A 26,244-nucleotide genomic window follows, 5' to 3' on the forward strand; every position below is an offset into this window, starting at 1 on the left:
TTTGCCCCTATCGACACCCCCGAAATCTGTAAATAAAAAACAGAATCGAACATAAAAAAAATTGTGCAGGAGGAGGAACTCCACCACTATAACCATATATTCTTGGAGTTCATCAGAATAGTCACTATATCTATTAAGGAACCAGCGAAGGGATATCAGAGCTAGATCATGTGGAATACTAGTATATAGAGCAGTGACATCTGCTGTGATCCAGGCATAGCCAGGACCCCATTTAAAGTCCGAAAATGCCTGAAACACAGACCCAGTATCCTTAAGAATGCCTGGCATATGCAAAATGAGGGGTTGTAGCAAAGAATCGATCCATTCCGAAATTCTCTCGGAGAAAGAACCGATTCCTGCCACTATATATATATATATATATATATATATATATATATATATTATCTATCTAGCTATCTCTCACATCTATCACTTATCTAATTATTATCTATCTATTCATCCATCCGTACAGCCGTCCGTCTGTCTGTCTATCTGTCCATCCATTCCTCTATCCTATCTATCTATCTATCTATCTATCTATCTATCCCTTTATCCTATTTATCTAACTATATATATATATATTTAGTGATGAGCGGCAGGGGTTATATTCGAATTCGCAATATTTCACGAATATTTTGTAGAATATTCGTCATTTATTTACGAATTTCAAGAATTCGATATTATTTTATTAAATGCAAAAAATCAGCAATGTAAAAATCGCGTAGTGCGAATTTGTAGCGCGAAATACAGGCGTGGGTCACTTTGGCTACATTTTTCAAGCTGGTATAAGTTTCCTGAGACTGGAGAAAATAGTTGGCACGGCAGAAAATTACAATAGCTTTATATGCAGATAGAGTCAAGTGCTCGAATATATTCACGATTACGCAGTGATTAGAATATTTTTTCGCACTACGTGCAACTTCACATTTTAGAAGGTCTGACTACAGATTACTGCTTGGTGCGCTAAGTATTGTTGTGCACTTGACATTGCTTCCTTCTCATTGGCCCACAAGAAAGACGCAGAGAGGAATCATGTGTTTAGATGGAAAAAAATGCTGAATATTCGATATAACGAGTATATAGCACTATATTCTAAATATTCGCGAATTCTCAAAGTGGCGATATTCACGATAAAGATTCGCTATTTCGAATATTCGTGCTCAACACTAATATATATATTTATATATATTATCTATCTAGCTAATATATTTCTCACATCTATCACCTATCTAATTATTATCTATCTATCCATCCATCCGTCCATCCTTCTGTCTATCTGTCCATCCATTGTATCTATCTATCTATCTATCTATCTATCTATCTATCTATCTATCTATCTATCTATCTGTCTATCTATCTATCTATCTATCTATCTATCTATCTATCTCATATCTATCTATTGTATCTATCTATGAATCTATCTATCTATCTATCTATCTATCTATCTATTTATCTATCTATCTATCTATCTCTCTAAATCTATTCATCTCATATAAAGGCAGTCTTCTTAACTTCAGTTCCCCAGATTTCTCAGACTTGCTCTAATTCATAGATCAGGAGTTTTTCTATCATAGTCACCAAATGTATCCATAGCTCCTCATTCTTCCATTGGAGGCCATTGGGGTGACATGTGTTATCATAGCTCTGCTCTTAACTGTATTTTTTTTAAACTGTTGCCAACGTAGCTATATGGCGCCATACATTGGAAATTTCTGTTGGACACTGAAGTTATATATTGACAAAATGTCTATGAGTAAGAACAGTTCTGAAGTGCAATGGTAGGCCATATATAGAGGGTGTGATGCCAAATCTAAAAGTTGTAGGTTTCCAGTAGGTAACGTTTTTACCCAAGAACTGCTTCTTGGCAGCTTCATGAATCGAGCTTCCATGGCCAAGTAGCCTTCAGAGGCCTGTGGTCACTATTCCCAATGCCAGGTGTCTGCTAAAGTGGTGTAAAGTCACAAGATTCATCAGTAGCCGTACAGCACTCACTGACATGAGGATCAAATGGCAAATGTGACACATGAATTAGGATTTGGTGTGTGCCGGGGGACTGCCTCCTGTCTATATGTTAGGTTTGCACAGTATTCATTCGGTCAGTCTACGTCCCGGTCCATGCCTACAGTATTTCAGCATTTGCTCAGATGCTTGCAATCACATATGGGCATGAAACAAATGCAAGATCTAAATATACAAACAGACTTCATTGTGGCTTTCATTTCGTTTCCATAGATACATCCGAGACATGCTGGCGTTTAAGGCTTTAAATCCTGGCGCTTGCACCATAGAATTATGCTTATAAAGGATTTATTAGCCATTTTCCATAATCAAACGTGATAGGCAAGGAGCGCAGGGTTCTGACAATGTCACTGACAAGTGTGCAGCTCGCTGCTGATTATATACAAATTATCCCCCAACAAAATATATTTAGAAAAACAATATGGGCTGATTAGAAGGAATCTTAGTCTGATTCCTCTGGAGCTCAAAATATTGTTTAGCTCTTTATTTCGGCTGCAGAAAATACAAATAAACATGCAGAGTGTACTCAGGAGCTGGGACTTGGATTTTTGAAAAATGCTCAGGTCAGATGTCTAGAAACTGATTGAGCAGAGATTAAAAAAGTTTTATGCCATATGGAAATATTGTGAAAGGATATCTCCATCCCAGCAACTCATTTTTTTACTGTAATGCATCAAAAATAAAAATGGAAGAAATTTTGCAAATAGAAAAAAAAAGCTCCTAACATTTTGTGTTTACAGCTGTTATGGACACCTATTTGTTTCCAAGGTAACAGACTACAAACAAACCTTGTGTTGTCTGATCCTGTAGTCATACTCCATTCTATTGCCTAGTTCTTCCTAGCGTACATTTGGTAGATTATAGATGCAGGAAAAAGGAGGCCTATATGTAGGTCTACGTAGGAGGTTAGGAGATTTTATACAAGACTGTTTGCAAAGTTTCTTCATTTTGATGCACTAAGGGTACTTTCACACTCGCGGCAGAAGATTCCGGCAGGCAGTTCCGTCGCCTCAACTGCCTGCCGGATCCAGCAATCCGGACGCAAACGCATGCATTTGGCAGACGGATACGGATGCAGATCCGTCTGACAAATGCATTGCAATACCAGATCCGTATTTCCGGTTGTCATCCAGAAAAACGGATCCAGTATTTATCTTTTTCAAATTTTTAAAGGTCTGCGCAGACTGCAAAACCGGATCCGTCTTTCCGGAACACTTGGGGCCGGATCAGGCATTAATGCATTTCAATGGAAAATAATGCCGGATCCGGAATTCCAGCAAGTGTTCAGGATTTTTGGCTGGAGAGAAAAATTGCAGCATACTGCGGTGATTTCTCCGGCCCAAAAACGTAAGAGGGACTAAACTGATGCATCCTGAACGGAATGCTCTCCATTCAGAATGCATTAGGATAAAACTGACCAGTTTTTTCCTGGTATTGAGCCCCTGTGACGGAACTCAATACCAGAAAAGAAAAACGCTAGTGTGAAAGTACCCTAAGACAATGCTAGCAGAAATTTAGGGAAACAGACAAAACTGCGTTTAGTAAGCCGCAAAATTTCAACAAGAACTACCTCCCTCTACCCCCCCCCCAAAAAAAAGGGAAAAAAAAGTCCAAATATAGGACAAAAATTACCAGTAAATAAGTTATTTTCTATTAAGGTACTAAATATCTATTTGAGCAGATTGAGCAGAGATTAAAAAAGTTTTATACAATAGGATTGTGAAATTAAAGGGGTTGGCCACTATATAAGTACTTTCCACTATATAGTGGGAGGTAGGGTAAAAAAGAGTTTCCTAATATACTTTATTAAAAAAATCTGAATGGTAATGTTTTTATAATGAGCCCCGCCCCTCAGCCCCGCTCTGCGTGCAGCCAGTTCGTCCATGGAGAAGCTTTAGAAGAAGCTCGTCCATGGCTTTATTCTAACTGCACATGCGCATGCCCAGTCTGCCCCTGCCACTGGCACGCTCCCTGCTCTGACTCTGTCTCTACAACCGGCTTATTATTCCTGTCAGAGTTCGGAGTGGGAAGAAAAGTATGAGCGCGTCGGGGATCAGAAGGAATACAGGAATAATAATGACAGGAATAATAAGCCTGTGGTAGAGACAGAGTCGGAGCAGGGAGCGCGCCAGTGGCAGGGGCAGACTGGGCATGCGCTGCTCTTATTAGGAAAAGCAGAGCATGTGCAGTTTGAATAAAGCCATGGACTAGATATGATGCAATATGTGAGGAAATATATCACTGCATTGTAGAAAGATTTGTATTCCAGGAAAGGAGCCCAATGTACATCCTGATGGCAAAAATAGAGATTATGATTATGATTAAGATTTTATTGACAAGGAAATGGCTAAATAACATTTTACATAAGGGTACAGGTCAGTGGCTTGAATGTATTGATTTCCTATATTTATGGCATTTGGATTAGTCAAAAAGTTAAAAAAGTTCCATCGAAGAAATTTGACCTATCAACAAAAATTGCAGCAACCACTTTATTGATATAATATAATATTCAAAATGGAGCACAGAACCATGGATATTTTTTGCAGGAAATATGCAAAAAAGTTTAAACATAGGTCTTTTAAAAAATATCAAGTCAAGGTATCACATTTTGAGACATTTTAGACAGTTTTGCTTAAAACACAAAGCTCATCGTCCAAAGCCACAGCTCTTTGAGGCATGTGTCAGGATCCATTAACTTAGATCATTGTTGAGATCCCTGGCCAGGGTTGTAACCATAGAGAATGCAGAGGTAAAACTCACACTGAAACCTTGGTAACTAAGGGGGCTCAATTGTCCTTCTTCCTCATAGTAAGACACTGGTACTCAGGCTTGGACTAGCCCACAGGGGTACAGTTGAATCCCCCTGTGGGCCCCTGAGCAAGGTGGTCCCCTAGTCTTCCACCCCCTGCATAAGTGCCACATAACACAGTAGAGTTACTGCACTACATACATACGCTGCTCAAAAAAATAAAGGGAACACTTAAACAACACAATGTAACTCCAAGTCAATCACACTTCTGTGAAATCAAACTGTCTACTTAGGAAGCAACACTGAGTGACAATCAATTGCACATGCTGTTGTGCAAATGGGATCGACAACAGGTGGAAATTATAGGCAATTAGCAAGACATCCCCAATAAAGGAGTGGTTCTGCAGGTGGTTACCACAGACCACTTCTCAGTTCCTATGCTTCCTGGCTGATGTTTTGGTCACTTTTGAATGCTGGCGGTGCTTTCACTCTAGTGGTAGCATGAGACGGAGTCTACAACCCACACAAGTGGCTCAGGTAATGCAGCTTATCCAGGATGGCACATCAATGCGAGCTGTGGCAAGAAGGTTTGCTGTGTCTGTCAGCGTAGTGTCCAGAGCATGAAGGCGCTACCAGGAGACAGGCCAGTACATCAGGAGACGTGGAGGAGGCCGTAGGAGGGCAACAACCCAGCAGCAGGACTGCTACCTCCGCCTTTGTGAAAGGAGGAACAGGAGGAGCACTGCCAGAGCCCTGCAAAATGACCTCCAGCAGGCGACAAATGTGCATGTGTCTGCTCAAACGGTCAGAAACAGACTCCATGAGGGTGATATGAGGGCCCGATGTCCACAGGTGGGGGTTGTGCTTACAGCCCAACACCGTGCAGGATGTTTGGCATTTACCAGAGAACACTAAGATTGGCAAATTCGCCACTGGCGCCCTGTGCTCTTCACAGATGAAAGCAGGTTCACACTGAGCACATGTGACAGACGAGACAGAGTCTGGAGACGCCGTGGAGAACGTTCTGCTGCCTGCAACATCCTCCAGCATGACCGGTTTGGCATTGGGTCAGTAATGGTGTGGGTGGCATTTCTTTAGAGGGCCGCACAGCCCTCCATGCGCTCGCCAGAGGTAGCCATTAGGTACCGAGATGAGATCCTCACACCCCTTGTGAGACCATATGCTGGTGCGGTTGGCCCTGGGTTCCTCCTAATGCAAGACAATGCTAGACCCCATGTGGCTGGAGTGTGTCAGCAGTTCCTGCAAGATGAAGGCATTGATGCTATGGACTGGCCCGCCCGTTCCCCAGACCTGAATCCAATTGAGCACATCTGGGACATCATGTCTTGCTCTATCCACCAATGTCACGTTGCACCACAGACTGTCCAGGAGTTGGCAGATGCTTTAGTCCAGGAGCATGCACAGGCATTGTAGGGAGGTCATACAGGCATGTGGAGGCCACACACACTACTGAGCCTCATTTTGACTTGTTTTAAGGACATTACATCAAAGTTGGATCAGCCTGTAGTGTGTTTTTTTCCACTTTAATTTTGAGTTTGACTCCAAATCCAAATACTATGCTTTCCCTTTAAGTGCAAGGATGTGGTGTGTTATACAACAATTCTTTACTACTAGTGTCCATTAGGACTATATTACACCTATTAATCCTGCACCTACCAAATTAACTAAGACTTAACTTTTATTAATATTGCTGATAATACTTATGTGAATACCTAAATTATTAAAACTTCCAGCAATCACTGGCCTTTATGTATCAGTTGAAGTGCCCTGTCAGGATGTCACCTGACCGGGTTGCCTGCTACTAAGTAGATACACACTAGTGCCTAACTGGCTGCGCGCTGCCAGTGTAATGTGTAGGCAATGTGTGATTTCTTGACACTGTAATGCTAGGCTGCAGTGATGTGCTGCTTTAAAATTAGAGCTTCACGCTGCCCCCCGACACGTGACGTCACAAACGAAGGTCTTATAGGCCAGCCGAGAGTGGACACGCTTACACTCTGCCCTAACCCCTGAAGACGCTGGTACACGACGAAACATGTCGGGGGGCAGCGTGAAGCTCTAATTTTAAAACAGCACATCACTGCAGCCTAGCATTACAGTGTCAAGAAATCACACATTGCCTACACATTACACTGGCAGCGCGCAGCCAGTTAGGCACTAGTGTGTATCTACTTAGTAGCAGGCAACCCGGTCAGGTGATATCCTGACAGGGCACTTCAACTGATACATAAAGGCCAGTGATTGCTGGAAGTTTTAATAATTTAGGTATTCACATAAGTATTATCAGCAATATTAATAAAAGTTAAGTCTTAAGTAATTTGGTAGGTGCAGGATTAATAGGTGACTCCAAATCCAGACCTCCATGGGTTGAAAAATTTGATTTCCATTTTTTTTTTTTTGGTGTGATTTTGTTGTCAGCACATTCAACTATGTAAAGAACAAAGTATTTCAGAAGAATATTTAATTAATTCAGATCTATGATGTGTTATTTTTGTGTTCCCTTTATTTTTTTGAGCATATTCAATGTATAGCACCTCAACCACCCTATGTTCATATAAAAAAAACTTGATAGATTATTAAAGAAACTCACCATTTTATTACAGACACGATCACAGCTGAGATGACTTCTAGGTATAGAAAAAAGCTCTTCTCCCCAAGATCTACCTTCTCAAAGTTGCTGCAGGAACTCCCATATTCTATCATTTGGTAGTGTCTTACTGCTGTGTGAGCAGGTAATATTTGAATGCATCCGTACAGTAGGCCCCCAAAATTAATTTTACTGCTGGGCCCTAGGCGCCCCAGTCCGACACTGGTGGTACTATTAATGGCACATGGTAGGTGTGGGGTCTTATTACAAATATTGCATTGTAGCTCAGGGGCTTCAAATAATACCCCTGGCCCTTACCAATGAGCCATTTATGGTGGCCTCCCTGTACTTTTAACCAACGCCTAAACACTTCCGTATTTATGAATAAGGTCAGAAACAGCATTTACAGTACTAGATTTCAATTGTGTTACAACTCAACATATTCCCCAGCTACCACATGAACTTTGATGAGATTTAGCCTTGAATATTCTTTAGAACAAACTTATTTTCGAAGAAACTAAATGGCTCTAAGACAGTAAACAAATCACATCAGTTCTCCTCATCATGGCCCCTGAGATAAAGCATTTCTGATTAAGTGAATTATTCGTAACTCCATCTAGGAAGCAAGATCCAGGTCATGAATAATAATCTGCCTTGCAGGATCATGTAAGTAATTACCAGGAGTAGAATTGTTTTCATTGAGTTGATATAAAAATCGAATAAAGTCAAAAAGCAGCAGAGAACTACACTTGTAAAAAAGAAAAAAAAACATAAATTACAAAAAGTGTTATCCTTAGCTTGAGATCAAGAAATACCTTTAACCATCTTACCTGATGAATCAAATTACATTCCAACTTTTTTTTTTTTTTTTTTTTTCTAAAATTTTACATTAATGCAAATCAGAGAGGGGAAAAATGAGACATATAGGGCATTTTAGAAGATTTCCAACAAGTGAGGGAAACTGCTGATAACGCTGAATTCCAGATAACTGAATCTCAATTGGGAATCCATGGCACAATTATTTTGTTCCTGTTCTGACACAATCCTGATTTTGCACTTCTTTAAGCTTCTCGTTCTGTAATTTCAATTCCCTACACCGACTTGGCCAATTGCATCTTCTCAGGCTTTTATTCCTGCTCAGAAAACGTGAGGAAGGAATATGTTACTTGACCTTGGTTGCTTTACAGTTGATTACAAAATGCTACGTTCTGGTACAGGAGCTTTTTTTGTCTTATGTTTTAAATTGATATGGTGCCTTGCACTAAAAGTCCTTAAGGGAGGACAACATCTGTAGGCGGCGTAAAGGTCAAAGCATTATTAACCATTTGTCTAATAATATAGATATTTAGAGGTCTGACTAATATACTCCAAGAATGATTTCTGTGAAGTGTGGTTTGGGGTACAGTAAAAGCAAAAACATCAAAAATTTTCTTGAGATATCTCAATCTGTGAGGTGGGGAAGGACACATCTGGACTGCAGCCATTATTTAAGGTCCCTTTACACTGGCCAATTCCTTCCTGACCAGTGCCTGCTCATCAGTGAAGGAGAAAGCTGCATTTACATGCAGTGATCTCCTCCACAGTATGGGGAGCAGTGATCGCTAATTCCATTGCTCATCCCTATACAGACTCGCTCTTTGCCGGCAGTAGATGCTGTTTACATAGCGCAGTCTGCTGCAGGCAAATGACGATTTATGCACCTACACGAACTATCCAATTACTCGACAAATGAGCATTTTCCACGTTCATCGAACAATTGGCGGTACCTTTACATCGCCAGATAATTACTAATGAGCGTTCCTATGAATGCTCATTAGCGATTATCTGGTGGATTCTCACCCCTTAAGTCACACACATTATCTCTCCAGTCTCCAGTGTTGGTGTTGACTACCGAAAGAAATCTCCAACTTCATTCATAGCAAGAAATATGGCCCGATGATGTCATCAGGGTTTAATGCACATTAATTAACTCTCTTCTCTATTTCATTATTCTGATTCAGTTTTGCCTCTTGGCTTTTCACCAAGTTTTAATCCATTGCGCAATATCCTTAACCCCTTAAGTCATTTTTTGCAAATCTGACCAGTGTCACTTTAAGTGCTGATAACTTTAAAATGCTTTGACTTATCCAGGCCATTCTGAGACATATTCTACTTTATGACACTAGTAAAATGAAGTAAAAAAACCTAATTTTTATTTATAAAAAAATACCAAATTTACCAAACATTTGTAAAAAACTGCAAATTTCCAAATTTCAATTTCTTTACTTCTATAATACATAGTAATACCTCCAAAAATAGTTATTACTTTACATTCCCCATATGTCTACTTCATGTTTGGATCATTTTGGGAATGATATTTTATTTTTTGGGGATGTTACAAGGCTTAGAAGTTTAGAAGCAAATCTTGAAATTTTTCAGAAATTAAAAAAAAAAAATTTTTTAGGGACCAGTTCAGGTCTGAAGTCACTTTGCGAGGCTTACATAATAGAAACCACCCAAAAATGACCCCATTCTATATACTACACCCCTCAAGGTATTCAAAACTGATTTTACAAACTTTGTTAACCCTTTAGATGTTCCACAAGAAATAATGGAAAATAGAGATACAATTTCAAAATTTCAAATTTTTGGTTCCATTTTAATAATTTTTTTCCAGTTACAAAGCAAGGGTTAACAGCCAAATCAAACTCAATATTTATGGCCCTGATTCTGTAGTTTACATAAACACCCCATATGTGGTCGTAAACCGCTGTACGGGCACACGGCAGGGCGCAGAAGGAAAGGAATGCCATACGGTTTTTGGAAGGCAGGTTTTGCTGGACTGTTTTTTTTTGCACCATGTCCCATTTGAAACCCCCCTGATGCACCCCTAGAGTAGAAACTTCCAAAAAGTGACCCCATTTTAGAAACTACGGGATAGGGTGGCAGTATTGTTGGTACTAGTTTAGGGTACATATGATTTTTGGTTGCTCTTTATTACACTTTTTGTGAGGCAAGGTAACAAGAAATAGCTGTTTTGGCACGGTTTTTATTTTTTGTTATTTACAACATTCGTCTGACAGGTTAGATCATGTGATATTTTATAGACCAGGTTGTCACAGATGCTGCGATACCTAATATGTATACTTTTTTTTATTTATGTAAGTTTTACACAATGATTACCTTGGGTAGGGTATGATTTTTGCGGGATGAAATGACGGTTTTATTGGCACTATTTTGGTGTCCGTGTGACTTTTTGATCGCTTGCTATTACACTTTTTTGTGATGTAAGGTGACAAAAAATGGTTTATTTAGCACAGGTTTTTTTTTTTTTTTTTTTACGGTGTTCATCTGAGGGGTTAGGTCATGTGATATTTTTATAGAGCCGGTCGATACAGACGCGGCGATACCTAATATGTATACTTTTTATTTATTTATGTAAGTTTTACACAATAATATCATTTTTGAAACAAAAAAAAAATCATGTTTTAGTGTCTCCATATTCTGAGAGCCATAGTTTTTTCAGTTTTTGGGCGATTATCTTATGTAGGATCTCATTTTTTGCGGGATGAGATGACGGTTTGATTAGCACTATTTTGGGGTGCATATGACTTTTTGATCGCTTGCTATTACACTTTTTGTGATGTAAGGTGACAATTTTTATTTTATTTAGCACAGTTTTTTAAATATTTTTTTTACGTTGTTCATCTCAGGGGTTAGGTCATGTGAAATTTTTATAGAGCCGGTCGATCCGGACACGGCGATACCTAATATGTATACTTTTTTTCCCCCCTGATTTTCACCAATTTTTTTTTACTTTATTTGGGGAAAATTACGTTTTTGTTTATTTTTACTTGAAACTTTTAATTTTTTGGGGGGAAAACTTTATTTTTTCAACTTTTTTTTCACTTTATTTTTTGTAGCACTTTGGGACTTGAACTTTTGGGGGTCTAATCCCCTTTACAATGCATTCCAATACTTCTGTATTGGAATGCATTGGCTGTATGAGTAATACTGTGTGTATTACTCATACAGCTTCCGGCCTGTGAGATCCAGGGGGTTAGAGACGCATGGGGACCCGCCGCAAACCTCAGGTAAAGCCGCAAACCGCAGGTTTGAATTGACCTGCGGTTTGCTGCGATCGCCGATGCGGGGGGGGGGGGTCACATGACCCCCCCCGGCATTGTGACAGGATTCCCGCTGAATTATTTCAGCAGACATCCTGTTCCGATTAACCCCCGCCGTGCTGCAATGTAGTTTTAAAGTTAGGAGGTACATGTCATGTCATGGGTCCTTTAGGACTCGGCAAACATGGCGTACCGGTACGTCCTAAGTCCTTAAGGGGTTAAAGAGGTTTCCTGTGTCTTTAACACTGATGATCTATCCTCAAGATAGGCCATCAGTATGTGGGGATCAGACTCCTGGCACCCTCGCCGATCAGCTGTTTGAAGTGTCCTCACAGCTTACCAAGCTCAGCGCAGTCCATTGGATAGTAGTTGTGATTGGTAGTGCAGCTCTGCCCCATTCACTTAAGCATGACATAACATTCCTGGCCTAGGAAGATGCCAAAATGCTCATTCGAGTGCAGCAATCTCTTCAAACAGCTAATCAGCGAGGGGACCAGGAGTCGGGCCACCACTAATCTGATACTGATGACCTCTCAGGATAGACCATTAGTATTAAACACTCAGGCAGCCTCTTTAACACAAACTATGGTCTGGAGAGTGTGCAATCAGGTTGGTGCTTGGAGTTCCACATCTAGACCAAACCGTTGTCTGTTGAGTTGCCTTTGGTTGACTTGGATGATGAACTACAGAGAAGCTGTCCTTTCTGGCTTATAGAGGGTCTCCAGAGCAAAGGAATTCCCCGTCTATCCATCGACATCCATGTATAAGGCAAAAAGACAGTAGTTTTCTTCAATAGACAACCCCTATAAAGGAGAAGAACAAGAGTTCCTTAGACTTCACCTACAGGGTAGCCAGTACCAATCAGACCTACAGCAAATGTTTACATGTGTATTTTAATGGGAATAGAGAGTCAACTATCATAAAATAAAAGGGTTGTAGATGTCAGGTTGGGTTTCTGTGACCAAGGATGAAGCCCAAGTAATATACTTTCATCATAAAAACTAAAGGCTGCAATTAGAAGAGGATGATGTTTCTAGAGTAAAATGACCCTTCTGATCTTGATTGGAAATTGGAAACACCCACCAGGTTCACTGCAGATAGAAATAAAAAATGTTGGTTCTGTCTGGTTCAAGCTTGACAAGGCTGTAGATTGAAGACCCAGGAAATCAGCATGGACTGTCTTATTGACAAGAAGGATCAGAAAACAATCATGTGCAAAGTATTGTGATGGTGTGTCATAATGGCAGCTAGATGTCACATCAAATAAGCAGGATTCCTTGGGTCATGTGAAGTTGTAAAAACTTCTATTCAGCATTTTCCCCAGTAATGTTTGTTTCTGAAAAGGCAGGATGGAAACCAATATGGACATTATTACAGATCTCATAGGGGTTAGCACTGAGTTATCTATCTATCTATCTATCTATCTATCTATCTATCTATCTATCTATCTATCTATCTATCTATCTATCTATCCATATGTATAGCTGTTGATGCATTTGGTAAATGTCTGCAGCTCATTTTTTTTCCAACCATTACACAGAGAAGTTATTTTAGTAGAAATATTCTACAATTCCATGTTAACTTTATTCCTGTTTTAGGTCCAGAAAAGATAATTGAGAGAAAGAGTATGTATAGATTTATCAGGCCTTTTACATTACATTATACCCTTGTTTCCATGTATTTTTTTACACTTCACTCTTAATATGTTTTGGTTTCGGGTGGAATCTGTCCAAACTGCCTGGAGCAATCGAAAAGCTAGTCAATGACTTGCTATTTACATACACATCTGCTGGGTAGAGAAATGCTCACATGTTGTATTGTATATACCTGCAGAGTCATTGATTGCATTATGACCTCTCCAAGCCGGTACCTCTGGAGCAGGAACATCTGGCTTTCATATAAGACCCTGCACAAATAATGTTTAAAAAGCTGCCTATGGTAAAATATATTCTTTTAAGCAGACATAAAAAAAAACTATTCCACTGTGATTTTGCGGTTTATCTACTTCTAAATGAAAGTGGTTTGAATAAAAAAAATTCACCAGAGAGATTCATGTTTAAAACGGGCGTCTTGGAGAATCAGTAAATATTAAATGACCTGAGGCAAAGATATGAATGGTTAAAATATGTGGGATTTTTGCCAACCACAATCTGACACTTAATTTAAAGAAAAGAGGCTACTGGAATGAGCCCAACGTTAGAGGAGAACAGAAGTGATATCATTTATCATGCTGCTATCATTCATTTGGAAAATAGGAGACAAATACCAGGTGGGACGTGATGGACACACTGGGGTTTGCCTGTAGTAAAGTAGACTACGTCAGCTGTCCACACAGTAGACTTTGAAGAGTAGCAGATTAGTAGGACGTAATTGCAAAAACATAAATTTGTACCCAAAACTTCAGAGCACTATTTTTATTTCTCAAGACTTCTGGAGGTTAATTGGTTTTATTGGGTGACCACTTCATCTTGCATGCTCTGGTTGTCCTACACAAGGCCCTACCAAGTGAGAGGATCTACAAGGGGGTAGACCATTAAAGATATAGAAGATGATTTATGAAAACAATTAGTACAGATCCTCTGTAAAGTTTTGATAGAAAAATGGTGTGGCAGTTAAGGAAGTCTTTGCTCTCGCAATATTGCTGCTGTCCTTCTTTGGTGCAAGTTCTGATTATTTACCACAGATGAAGGTCCAGGAGGACTGTAACATTGGCAGATGTATTCACATGTAGTGTTTCTCTGTGGTCCATTCTTTGAAGTTGTTAATTTGCACCCATAAAGGTATTTTCTGCTGTGTGAAAGTTATGGAGGTTCACCACCATCCTTCTCTATCGCATCAGTACAAGGAGGTTGGTTTTCCAGGGTCATGGAGAAATACTAATTTATGAAGGTCCTCCTTGACTTTTTTCACCAAATATGAATAAAGCCAGCTGCAACTTCCTATGTCCAATAGTGTCAGGTACCACACACGTGGGAAAGCCTGGATTGAGTGCTCTCAAGCCACCTTGCTCTTTCTATAACCTCAACTTAAAGAGTTGCAACTGATGACCTATACTCTGGAGAAAAAAACTAAAAGTGGCCCTATTTTGTAGTGGGCCCAAATTGAAAGACGGCAGGGTCAACACAAGTATGGGAAGCCAGCAATATCATATTGTGGCACATTATACTACCCCAGCAGAGCCTAATATCACAGTGCATTACAGAATACTTCCCCGGCAGCACAAAATACCTCCCCAAAAACTGCCTCTCTGTGGAGGCCAGGGCTAGCTGCCACATTTTGTCCTCCTACTTCAGTTGCCTTAGAATGACAATAAAGTTTTATTCAGAAGTCGGGAGGGGAGTGTCACATCATTAGGTGCCATGGTTAGTGGCAGTGAGGAGGGCTAGGTGGCCCCATAGGCATCAGCCCAATAGGAAGTTTCCTTGTAGGGTCTATGGCCAGTCTGCCCCTGCCTCTGGTTAGGTCATCAGCATCTGATCTGTAGGCGTCCAACACCCAGGGCAACCACCAATTAGCTGTTTGAGAAGACCGTGACGTTCACCCTAGGCCAGTGACGTTACAACTATCCGTCACGTTGCCTAGGTTCTAATGACCTAATCAGACGATAGGTCAATAGTTGCAAAGAGTTGGATAACCCCTTTAAGTGACAGTTTTTCCTTAAAGTGGTTATTTATTTTGGGTCCTTTGTCTTGGTTAGCCCCCCCAGATAGTGATCTGATTGTCGGTAGGAAGAGACTTTTCTCTTAGAATTGCCCAAATCATCTGCTTGATACAGGTAGCAAAAAATATTTAAATTCCAATGCATTATTTACATGAATTCATCAGGGGGCCTCATTTATTTAGGACCAATATCACTATATATTATTTATAATAAAAAACTGACGTAAATAAAATAGAATTTTTTGACAATGCTTTCATTTTAACTAAGCCTTGACAACATAATGCCTCCAATTTCAGGATTTCCTATTAAAACAATCACAGGTTACCTTAACCTACGTTTTGCATTCAAGGTGTAAAATTTCTATTGAACCTCATCAACCAGTCGCCAATTATCTGGGTTACAGCCGTCCGTTCTCATACGAGAAAAACAATTTTTCTCCACATTAGTTCCATACACATAAATCACGTCCCACACTTACATACAGAGGGCAAACTGAAACCTCGCTGTTTTTATTGGCAATTTACATAATGCAAGCCATTGACTGCCATACTAATGTTCTCTAGCCATTTCACAAACATATTTTACTGTGCCAATCACCCAACGTAAATAAATATGTGCAGAGGGCCGTACATTTATTCGATCATACACTACACATGTGAGGCATTAGGGAAGCGTGCTTGGAATAAAAAATTACCTCCTCTGGTGACAAGGAGCCTGCAGGAAATGAATAAAACACAATCAAGACGTCACCCGCACACTCAGCGCACACCAGAAGGAATCCCAGGGGACACATCTTGAGAAAAACATGCTGATAGTTGAGAAGTTAGGATAATAAAAAGGGCAAGTCTAGTTTAGGGATACTACTGACCTACCCTAGCCTACTGTTTCCATCACAAAGGCTTAAAGGGGTTTCCTGGTTTGCATTAACATCCTTTAAAATAACCCTTTATGAAGGTCGCAGTAAGTTCATAATGCATTTCTTTTACCTTTATTGCTCCTATCTCCTGTTCTGGGATGTGGTCACATGACCATGTCCATGCAGCTCTTCCTTATTTCCTGTAATGTTATGTACATGGGTGGGGCAATGATAGGGGAGTGTCTATGTAACTAGCTGGGTGGGAGGAGCTATAAACTAGCTGGGCATTGTTAGGGCCGATAATAGGAGAGTGTCACTGTAACTAGCTGGGTGGGAGGAGCTATAAACTAGCTGGGTGTTGTTAGGGGCGGTAATAGGAGAGTGTCTATGTAACTAGCTGGGTGGGAGGAGCTATAAACTAGCTGGGAATTGTTAGGGGCAGTGCTGGAACTGTGGCAGAGGAAGGAGAAGTGCATCATGGGTTTGGTTGGATGCAGCAACAGGAAATGCTAAAGGATGGAAACAAACAAGAGTGAGGGTGAAAACAGGTCAGGAGAGTCCAAATTGAAAAACAAAAAGCACGGTGAAGAACTGCATGAACTAAGCAGCTGTATGAGTATATCAGTGAAAAAACATAGTAATCCTGAAAAAAAAGCCTTCAACCTCTTCAGGACACAGGGTGTACAGGTACGCCCTGATGTCCTGGTACTTAAGGACACAAGGCGTACCTTTACGCCCTGTGTATTTCTGATCACCGCCGCGGTTTGCGGACCTGCGGTTTGCGGACCTGCGGTTTGCGGCTTTTACCTATTGCGGTGGCGGGGGCCGGCGGCGGTGCCATCGGGTCCCCATGCGGCTGTAGGGGGGACCCGATGGCATGGAAGGCATCGCGCTGCCTTCCGGTGACGAGCCTGTGAGACGTCCCCCAAAAATAAAATGTCATTCCCAAAATGATCCTAACATGAAGTATACATATGGGGAATGTAAAGTAATAACTATTTTTGTAGGTATTACTATGTATTATAGAAGTAAAGAAATTGAAACTTGGAAATTTGCAAATTTTTTCAGAATTTTGGCAAATTTGGTATTTTTTTATAAATAAAAATGATTTTTTTTACTCCATTTTACCAGTGTCATGAAGTACAATATGTGACGAAAAAACAATCTCCGAATGGCCTGTAAAAGTCTAAGTGTTTTAAAGTTATCTGCAAAAAAAAGGCCTGGTCCTTAAGGTGAAATAAGGCTGTGTCCTTAAGGAGTTAAAGGGGTTGTCTAATCTTGACAACCTCCACCAATCTCATATTGATGATCTATCCTGAAGATAGGTCATCAATATGTAAATTCCAGAGAGCCCCTTTAACACCTTACAATTTAGAACTACTTAACATACAATGTAGGAAAATAATTAGGGAGGCTGCTGGAGCATGTGTCTCACATGCTGGGTGCCAATAGGCCATTCTCAGGGTACTTAGATACTGGGCTACAGCAGAGAACTAAGTCTTGGGCGTCAGGTGATTGCCATGAGCATAATAGCTGGAACATCTAGCAGCCTCTGCAGGAGAACGGTGGTATTACTTTGTGTCTGTCCAAGTGAATGGGTGACCAAGTAATGCATAGTTGTTTTAAATCCTGCAGAGCAGGAGCCTTTGCAAAGGATTTCTGGTTTGGCTTATAGAGGGGGTCTCAAGCAGGGGACACCTTTCTGTGACCTTTAAAAGGGGTTGTCCAGGATTTTGATAAGGATGGTCTGTCCTCAGGGGAGGCCATTAATATCAGATTTTCAGGGTCTGAAAATCAGCTGTATCCTTGCAGCTCCATCAGCAGAAGTTGGCATCAGACCTACATAGATCCATCCATTATGTAGGGGACAGAGCTAGTAACTGCTGATTGGAGGTGGTGTGGGGCATTGGACCCCAAACTATTTCATATTGATGGCCATCAATATACAAAATCCTAGACAACCCTTTTAAGCTTTACTTACATAAAACTAGAAAACCTTGAAAAGACTTCATTTCACAAAAAAACACAAAAATACACACCCAAAGTAAAATATTACTGTAAAATAAAATATTGTGCTGATTAAATGTGGCATGTGAATGCATTAACACCTTCCTTAATTGCAAGTCAGATTTTTATTTTATTTTTTAGCATTGAGCTTAGAATTCACTCTTCAGCTTTCTTCTCAAGATGGACTTGATTTTAGGACAAATCAACACTAAGAAGAGTAGTTAGCCTGAATATATAATAATAGATTTTAATTAAAATATCAATTACATTTTATGTAAAGTAGCCATCTGTCTGGTGAATCTGTAGAGGTGTTTAAACATCTCATCGCGTAAATTCTAAATATACAGTGCTGTGCAAAAAATTTAGGCAGGCTTGAAAATAAATGCTGCAATGTGAGAATGCTTTTAAAAATAGAAGCGTTAATAATTTTTTTTTATCAATTAACCAAATGCAAAGTGAATGAACAAAACGGAAATCTAAATCAAGTCAATATTTGATGTGAGCGCCCTTCAAAACAGCATCAGTTTTTCTTGGTACACTTACACACAGTTTTTGAAGGACCTCAGCAGGTAGGTTGTTCCAAACATCTTGGAGAACTAAGGATAGCTTTTCTGTGGAAGTAGGCTTGCTCAAATCCTTCTTCATGTAATCCTAGACTGGATGATGTTGATATTAGGGCTCTGTAGGGACCATATCATGACTTCCAGGACTCCTTGTTCTTTTTTACTCTGAAGATAGTTCTTAATGCTATTGGCTGGATGTTTTGGGTCATTGTCCTGCTACAGAATAAATCTGGAGCCAGTCAGATGCCTCCCCGATGGTACTGCATAATGGATAAGTATCCTGTTCCTGTATTTCTCAGCATTGAGAATACAATTAATCCTGACCAAACCCCAGGGGCAGATTGGCCCTAGACCTTACAGGGAAATTTCCCGGTGGGCCAATGCCCAGGGGGCCCTTAAGCCCTTCTCTCTGCCACTGGCTGGGTACATAATAAGCGATCAGTGGTAATTAAATTAACTCTGTGAGAATCAGGTACTCATGTACCTGGCCAGCGACATGTCCTCCTGAATTAAACTATGTCCTGCATATCACCTCCTAAGCAACCTGCTCCCTATCTTAATCAGAGACAACTGGAGGAGGAGAGAAAATGGCAGGTATTGATGGCCAACTCAGAGGGACAGCTTTTGGGGCAATATATTGTATGGTATATGTTATTTTGCGCTATGGTATTGCTGACCGCCCTAGTTTTGTTGCCCCACCTCCTGTCAACTTAGACCCTTCTACAACATTGGGCCACTTTTAGGTATTTTTTTCCAGGGCCACTTTTCGTTCCCAATCTGCCCCTGCCGAACCCCCAACTACATGTGCTGGAATGCAGCCCTAAGCTGACAAGGAACTTCAACCATGATCCACTATAGAAAAGTAATGACAAAAGAAAAAATCTGCATAACAGATATACTAAGACTGACATTATACACACCAGACTTAGTATAAATTTGGTGCATGTCCAGCAATCTGTGCGCCAGGGCTTCAGGAGACAACTTTGGTTGTGCCACTTTTCTGGCATAAAACAGTTAATAAATCTGCCCCATTTTTTTTTCCCACTATAGCCCCTATTGCCTTTACTATTTCTCTATTTAGAGTCCCCAAATCAAAGTAGAACTCCCACAAAATTGTTTAATCTCTGACCTGTTAGAAAGACACATGAAAATGTAAATTGTAGTGAATGCAGTCTTACCAGAGACTGTATTTGTGAGTTATTCTCTCTCTTCTGATCCTCAGTTGTGTCATGTGACCAGCACTGTGATCTCCGACTGGCACAGGACAAGAAGTCAGTTGCTTCTCTATTTATTCCTATGAGACTGCCATTGAGGCTCCCATAGGCATAGAGAGACTGGCTTCCTGTCCACACATAAGATGCTCTGTTATTTGGAAAGTCAGAGTGTTGGTCACATGACACAGCTGAGGAGCAGAAGGGAGGTTATAACTCACAAATACAGTCACTGACTATTGGTCACTACAGTTTACATCATGTACCTTTCTAACAGGTCAGAGAATAAATATTTCTTTAACCCCCTAACTGCTACAGTCACATAGCACCACTGTTGTGCAATATGATGCCAACAATATATCCGATCCGATCTGACAGTGATGGGTAATCTGAAGGCAATCTCCCATTATCACATCAGATTCTTTACGTCTTGAGATTTCCTTTCCATGTTAGTTGATGGAATGAAATATTTAGAGCCAGGACTTATCTTTCCTCCATGTCATATCATTACTAGTCTATTCGCACAACCTCATTTGCAATAAAAGTTTGTTAAGGATCAAAGCTTGACTCTTGCTCTGAGAACATCTGATCTTTTACTGCTGGAAAGCAGCTCCTGATTAGGATTTTACTGAACTGGTAGTATATAAAATATTCACTTGCTATATTTTGCCCAGTTCATAATAATACCAGATTTCTCATTTATAATCAGGAAACAACGAACTTGTCTCTTTAAACAAAGCATCAGTCATCTCTGAGCCTGCTTAGAGAGAATCCACATTTCGGAATGGAGCCTTTACTCAAAGCGTTATGGTTCTGCGAGGCTTTGCAGGTTTAGTATACAGCTGTGGGTCATTAAAGAGGTTGTCCCACGAAAAAATATTCTGCATTTTTCAAACATCATCTGAATCTTTTTGTAACTGTATGTAATTAATAATTTATTATAACCACTATTATTCAATAAAATGTATCGATATGGCACCACTTGCTGTTTGCTTCCTTTCCTTATTTCTCTGTCCACCTCGCTGAGGTGGTCACACATGCTTATCTCCATTGTTCAACTGCCACCAGCCCTATCTGCTTTGAGAAACTGTGACAGTCACAGGGAGAGAGCAGCAGCAGAAAGGTCAAGCCCACTGAGCTGTGATAGGGACAGTAATGCAGCAGAAATAACATGCCTCCTGAGAGATGCAGCAGAGAGGGATCATCCCCTCAGCTGTAATAGGGAGAGAAATGCAGAAAAAAGGGCATACACCTTGAGCTTTGATAGACAGAGAGCTGGAGCAGGGAGAGAGCTTCAGCAGAAAGGACACATCCTATGAGCTGTGATAGGGAGGGAGCTCCAGTAGAAAGGTCACACACAGAAAGTTAACTCTTTAAAGGGGTTTTCCCATAATTAATATGATAAATGATAATTGGATATCATAGAGAGCATGAAAATCTCTTTCCATAAAAACTAGACCGACCCCTGTTTCACATATGGATCTAGATATCTCCCATTTCATGTCTTCAGTTGCCCTCCTTGATCTTTTTCAAGCAGTCAGCTCAGGAGGTATATATTTTCTCAGGGACATGTCCTTTCTGCTGCAGTTCTCTCCCTATCACAGCTCAGGGGGGGTTTGTCCGTTCTGTGGTAGCCTTCTCCTTATCACAGCTCAGGGGTCTGTGTCCTTTCTGCTGCAGCTCTCTCCCTATCACAGTTTAGTGTGTGTAAGAAACCTGCCATAAAGAAGACCTGCAATTATGTAGACTTGAAGTCGAAAAACCATTGGGTCAAGTGTTTACACAGGATCAAAGTGGCAGTTTTGGGATCCGGTGCCAGGCAAAGTGATCAAGAAGAAATTCTTGTTCAAAGTCAGAGTGACCTGTATTGAGCTTGGACTCTGCATTTCCAAACCAAACAGGTTCCTTTTCAGGTCTTGACTTGTTTGGTCCTGAAATGCGTTGACTATGCTCAACGCTTTCGATTTGAATAAGAATTTCTCCTGGATTTTTTTTTCTGGCACTGTGTGTTTTTAGATTGCACTTCACTTTCCTTCTCCATAAAGTTTGCCTTCCACTAGGACAGGAGTGGGAGACAGTGGCAGGACGTAACATCAATACACTCTCAAATAGCTGTGGGTCTATATTAGCACGATCCAGATAGAAGAATGGATCTGTCACCAATTGATGAATTTCTAAAAATTCAAACTGGGTCCTACTGAATTGAGTGTCTGATTCAACTTGGGTCTAAATAAATTCTCTCTCTCTAGATTCTCCCCAATAAAATCAAACTGAATTTGGTTCTATAAGAATCAGAACTTTTGGAAAATTTGGGTCAAAATTTCAAATTTTAGAATTGATTCACTTTCAAAGAAGTCTTCTACTCCATGGTGATGTTACCATAGAGAAAAAAAAAGATTCAGGAGTAAATATGTAAAGCTAAAGCAGTTGTGGCCTTGAGTATGCTTGACCACATTTTGGTCGATGACTATATTTTTTTAAACACTTAAAAAGTAATTTATCTAATATTTTTTTCACCGCTGTATTCACAGAGGAAAATGAAATGTCAGGTAAAATATGAAGGGATAAATTAAACTCTTCATTAAATGCTTCTTGTCTAACCTAGAACGAAGAGCAGATTAAAATAGACAAATCACCTGGTCTAGATGATGTACACCCCCCGTTTGGCAAAGGAAATAAGGATGATAGACGGATCAGTATTCTAAAGATTTAAGGCTTCTTTAATCATAGGGTCTGCTCCACAGGACTAGCGCATAGGCTATTCGGTGCCAATATATAAAAAAGAGTCAAAAAGTGAGTCCAGCAAGTGAGTTTAACCTCTGCTGTGGGTAAACTGTTTTATGGTATAGTAAGAGATGCTATCCTGGGACATCTCAATAAAAATAAGTTTTTAACTCAGTATCCGTACTGGTTTAGGAGGGATCGGTTCTGTCAAACTAATCTGATCAGCGTCTAGGAAGAAGTAAGTTCTAGACCGGACCGAACAAAATTAAGGTAATTTCATTAAAGGGGTTATCAAAATTGGGGTTATTTAGTAAAAGGGGTTATCAGTCGTGTACACACGCAACCTGCAAGCATTGTGGGTTGAAACAGGGCTAGGATCACATGTCCAATGTAAGACACGTGGTACAGTACCTCAGCGCTTGCCTTGTAAGGTTAAAAAAATTAACATCATCCTATGCTTGTAAGACTCGCCACTTTAGGCAAGATGATATAATAAAAATATAACTTGATAAAGGGGTTCTCCGGGAATTAAGAAATTGAAAATACTTAAATATTACTTTATTATAAATATATATCCAAATACCTTTCATTTTCGTTTCATCTGAGCAGCTATCATTAGGAGAAAAAAAGGCCGCCATCCTATTAGTACACACAGAACCTGTTCTAATAACACAGCATGACAAGTTACTTCACAACACTGAGCTAAAGAGCTGCCTCATTCTCCTCCGGTTGAATCTCTGTAGGAATGGAGTTCATGAGGTGACATGAAGTACAGAGAGGACAGACAGGATAGACTGTGGTAATGGGGGCTGCGTACAAGTGCTGCTGATCCTTGTCTCCTGTGCTTCATGTCTCCTCATGAGCTCCATTCCTACAGAGATTCAGCTGAAGATCCTATCAGCTGTATTCAGGATCATAATCTCTAACAAGCAGAGCAGAGAGGAGGATGCGGCAGCTCTTTACCTCAGTGTCCTGAAGTAAGTTGTCATCCTGTGTGATTAGGACAGGTTTTGTGTGTACTCATAGGATGGCGGCCATTTTATTTCTCCTAATGATTGCTCCCTAGACAATTTGAGCCATTATAACTAATGAAAGGTATTTGTGAATATATTTATAATAAAGTAATATTTAAGTATTTTTATTGTCTTAATTCCTCGAGAACCCCTTTAATGCATATTTATGCATTAATTTCCCAGTACAAAAAAAGGGACATTTAAGGATCAAAGAGGGACAGGGGGACTAGGGTCAAAAAGAGGGACTGTCCTTCCAAACCAGGGACACCTGGGAGGCATGGGATAGGGTAAAAAAAAGAAAACATACTTGTCACAGGCAAACTATGTGCCTGTAAGTTCAGAGCCTGGCTGGGATAGTAGGGACACTATCCTCTACTTGTCACTTGTAACCAACACCAACAGGTGCTGCACAAAGCCTGAGGAGGAGATGGGGATGGAGCGACTACAGGCATAACCACTGGACTGGACTCAGCACAGGGGGTAGGGCAGGGGGACTAGTATTGTGGCGCATGCTTCCTCACTCAAGACGCCGCTCACCCAGCACCTGCACAGGCAACAGAGTGAGAAGCGGAGGAGAGCGATCACAGATGAAGCTCCACAAAAGAGCAGTTCGCCACGCAGCACATAATTTGCTAGTCTTAGAGTGAGTCTGACACAGAGAGCGTATATCAATACTGTGCTCTCTGTGATCTGAACAAGAAAGGCGGGCTTATAGTACGGGCAGCTGTCAGGAGGACGTGCCTCCCCCCAATAGTTATTAGAGCAGCGCACTATGCGTGCAGCACATACTGAGGTTGGGGCAAGTCTATTACCACAGTAACAGTAGACAATAGACATCAGATAATTCTGCGCTGTACAGAGGCATTGCTAGGGTCTCAAAAGATCCGGGGCTCAAGCCCCAATACATATTGACCAATTCTCTAAGTCGACCAACCGCAAACACCCCACCACCACCGCAAACACTATCACTGAAGACATTTTACTGTACTTGCTATACAGCTATACCTCTCACATACAGTGCCTCCCATGTGACGTCTCCTCTGATGTAGATCTTCTCTGTCATCTTCTTCTCCATTCGATCCGGACACTTCTCTCAGCCGCTCCTCGTCTCTGCAGAGTGTGACACACGGACATCTCAGGTTCCTCACTTTTCTGTACTCCAAAATACTATTCTGAAGAAAAATTAGTGCCATTCAGATAATTTTCCCCATTGTAATAGTGCTCCTCATAGTCCCACCAATAGTAATTCCCTTCTAGAATGCTCTCATTAGTAATACTGCCCCCCACTGGACCCAACAGTGGTAGTGCTCCCAAGAGTGCCTCCATTAGTAAAAGAGCCCTCCAGTATTAACAATGCCCTTACAGACCCCCCCAGTAGAAATAAGGCCCCCTATTGTTCCCCCAGTGGTAATAAAGCTCTCTACAGAACCATCAGTAGTAATAAGGCCCCCTCAGAGTGCTCTTAGTAGAAATAATGTGGATCTATAAGTCCCTCCTATAGAGCCTCCAGTAGTAATAAGAACGCCTAATGTCCCCTGGATTTAAAATGCCCCCACAGTGCCCCCATATTTATATCGCCCCCTACTGTTATAATGCTCACCCTGAAGTGCCCCAGTATTAATATTGCCCCCTACTGTTATTATGCCCCTACAGTGCCCCCAGTATTTATATCGCCTCTACTGTTATAATGCTCACCCTGAAGTGCCCCAGTATTTATATTGCCCCCTACTGTTATTATGCCCCTACAGTGCCCCCAGTATTTATATCGCCCCCTACTGTTATAATGCTCACCCTGAAGCGCCCACAGTATTTATAATGCCCCCTGTAGTTATATCCCTCTGTTTAGTGTAGAAATAAAAATTCCTCAGCCCCTCCACCATACAGTCCCATGTAAATAACATTATTACCCTCCCTCCATCACAGAGTCCTATGTAAATACCATCACACCATCTCTCCAGCCCACTCCAATATACAGTCCATGAAAATAACATCCCTCTCTACCTACAGCCCCCTCCAAAATAGAAGCACTAGTCTATGTGCGCTCCCATGGTCCCGGCCAAAAGAGAGGCTAATGCTTTTTCGTATAGTGTGTAAGCACGGCCACCTCTGATGGATTGCGGGGTGGTCTGTAATCATGGAAACAAGCAGTGTATAATGTGATGGAAAAATAAATACAGCCAGCAAAGGAGGCAATATGGACAATAACAATACATTAGTAAATGCAACTTACTGAAGTGAGACAACCTCTTTAAAGGGGTTTTCCGAGAGTTTTTTTTATAGATGACCTATCCTTTGGATAGGTCATCGGTATCTGATAATTGGGTGTCCGACACCTGGGACCCCTGTCGATCAGTACTTGCGCAGTAGCGAGGCGGTCTTCTCTCTGCTTTTCCTAGGTCATGTGACATCACGTTCATTGGTCACATGGCCTAGGCGAAGCTCAGCCCCATAGGAGTGAATTCGGCTGAGCTGTGATGCCAAGCACAACCACTCTACAATGTATGGCACTGTGCTTGGTGAGCTGAGAGAAGGCCGTGGGGCTGCTCCTGCGAGCGCCGGAGCTTTCTCAAACAGCTGATTGGCAGAGATCCAGGGTTTCGGACCCCAACCGATCAGATACTGATGACATATCCAGAGCATAGGAAAACCCCTTTAATGGGCAGTGAGAATGTACACTTGGATATGGTCTCCATCAGTTGCATAGCTAAAGGCTCATGGGCCCCAGTG

This window comes from Bufo bufo, chromosome 9, assembly GCF_905171765.1.
Source record: "Bufo bufo chromosome 9, aBufBuf1.1, whole genome shotgun sequence".
Taxonomy (NCBI): domain Eukaryota; kingdom Metazoa; phylum Chordata; class Amphibia; order Anura; family Bufonidae; genus Bufo; species Bufo bufo.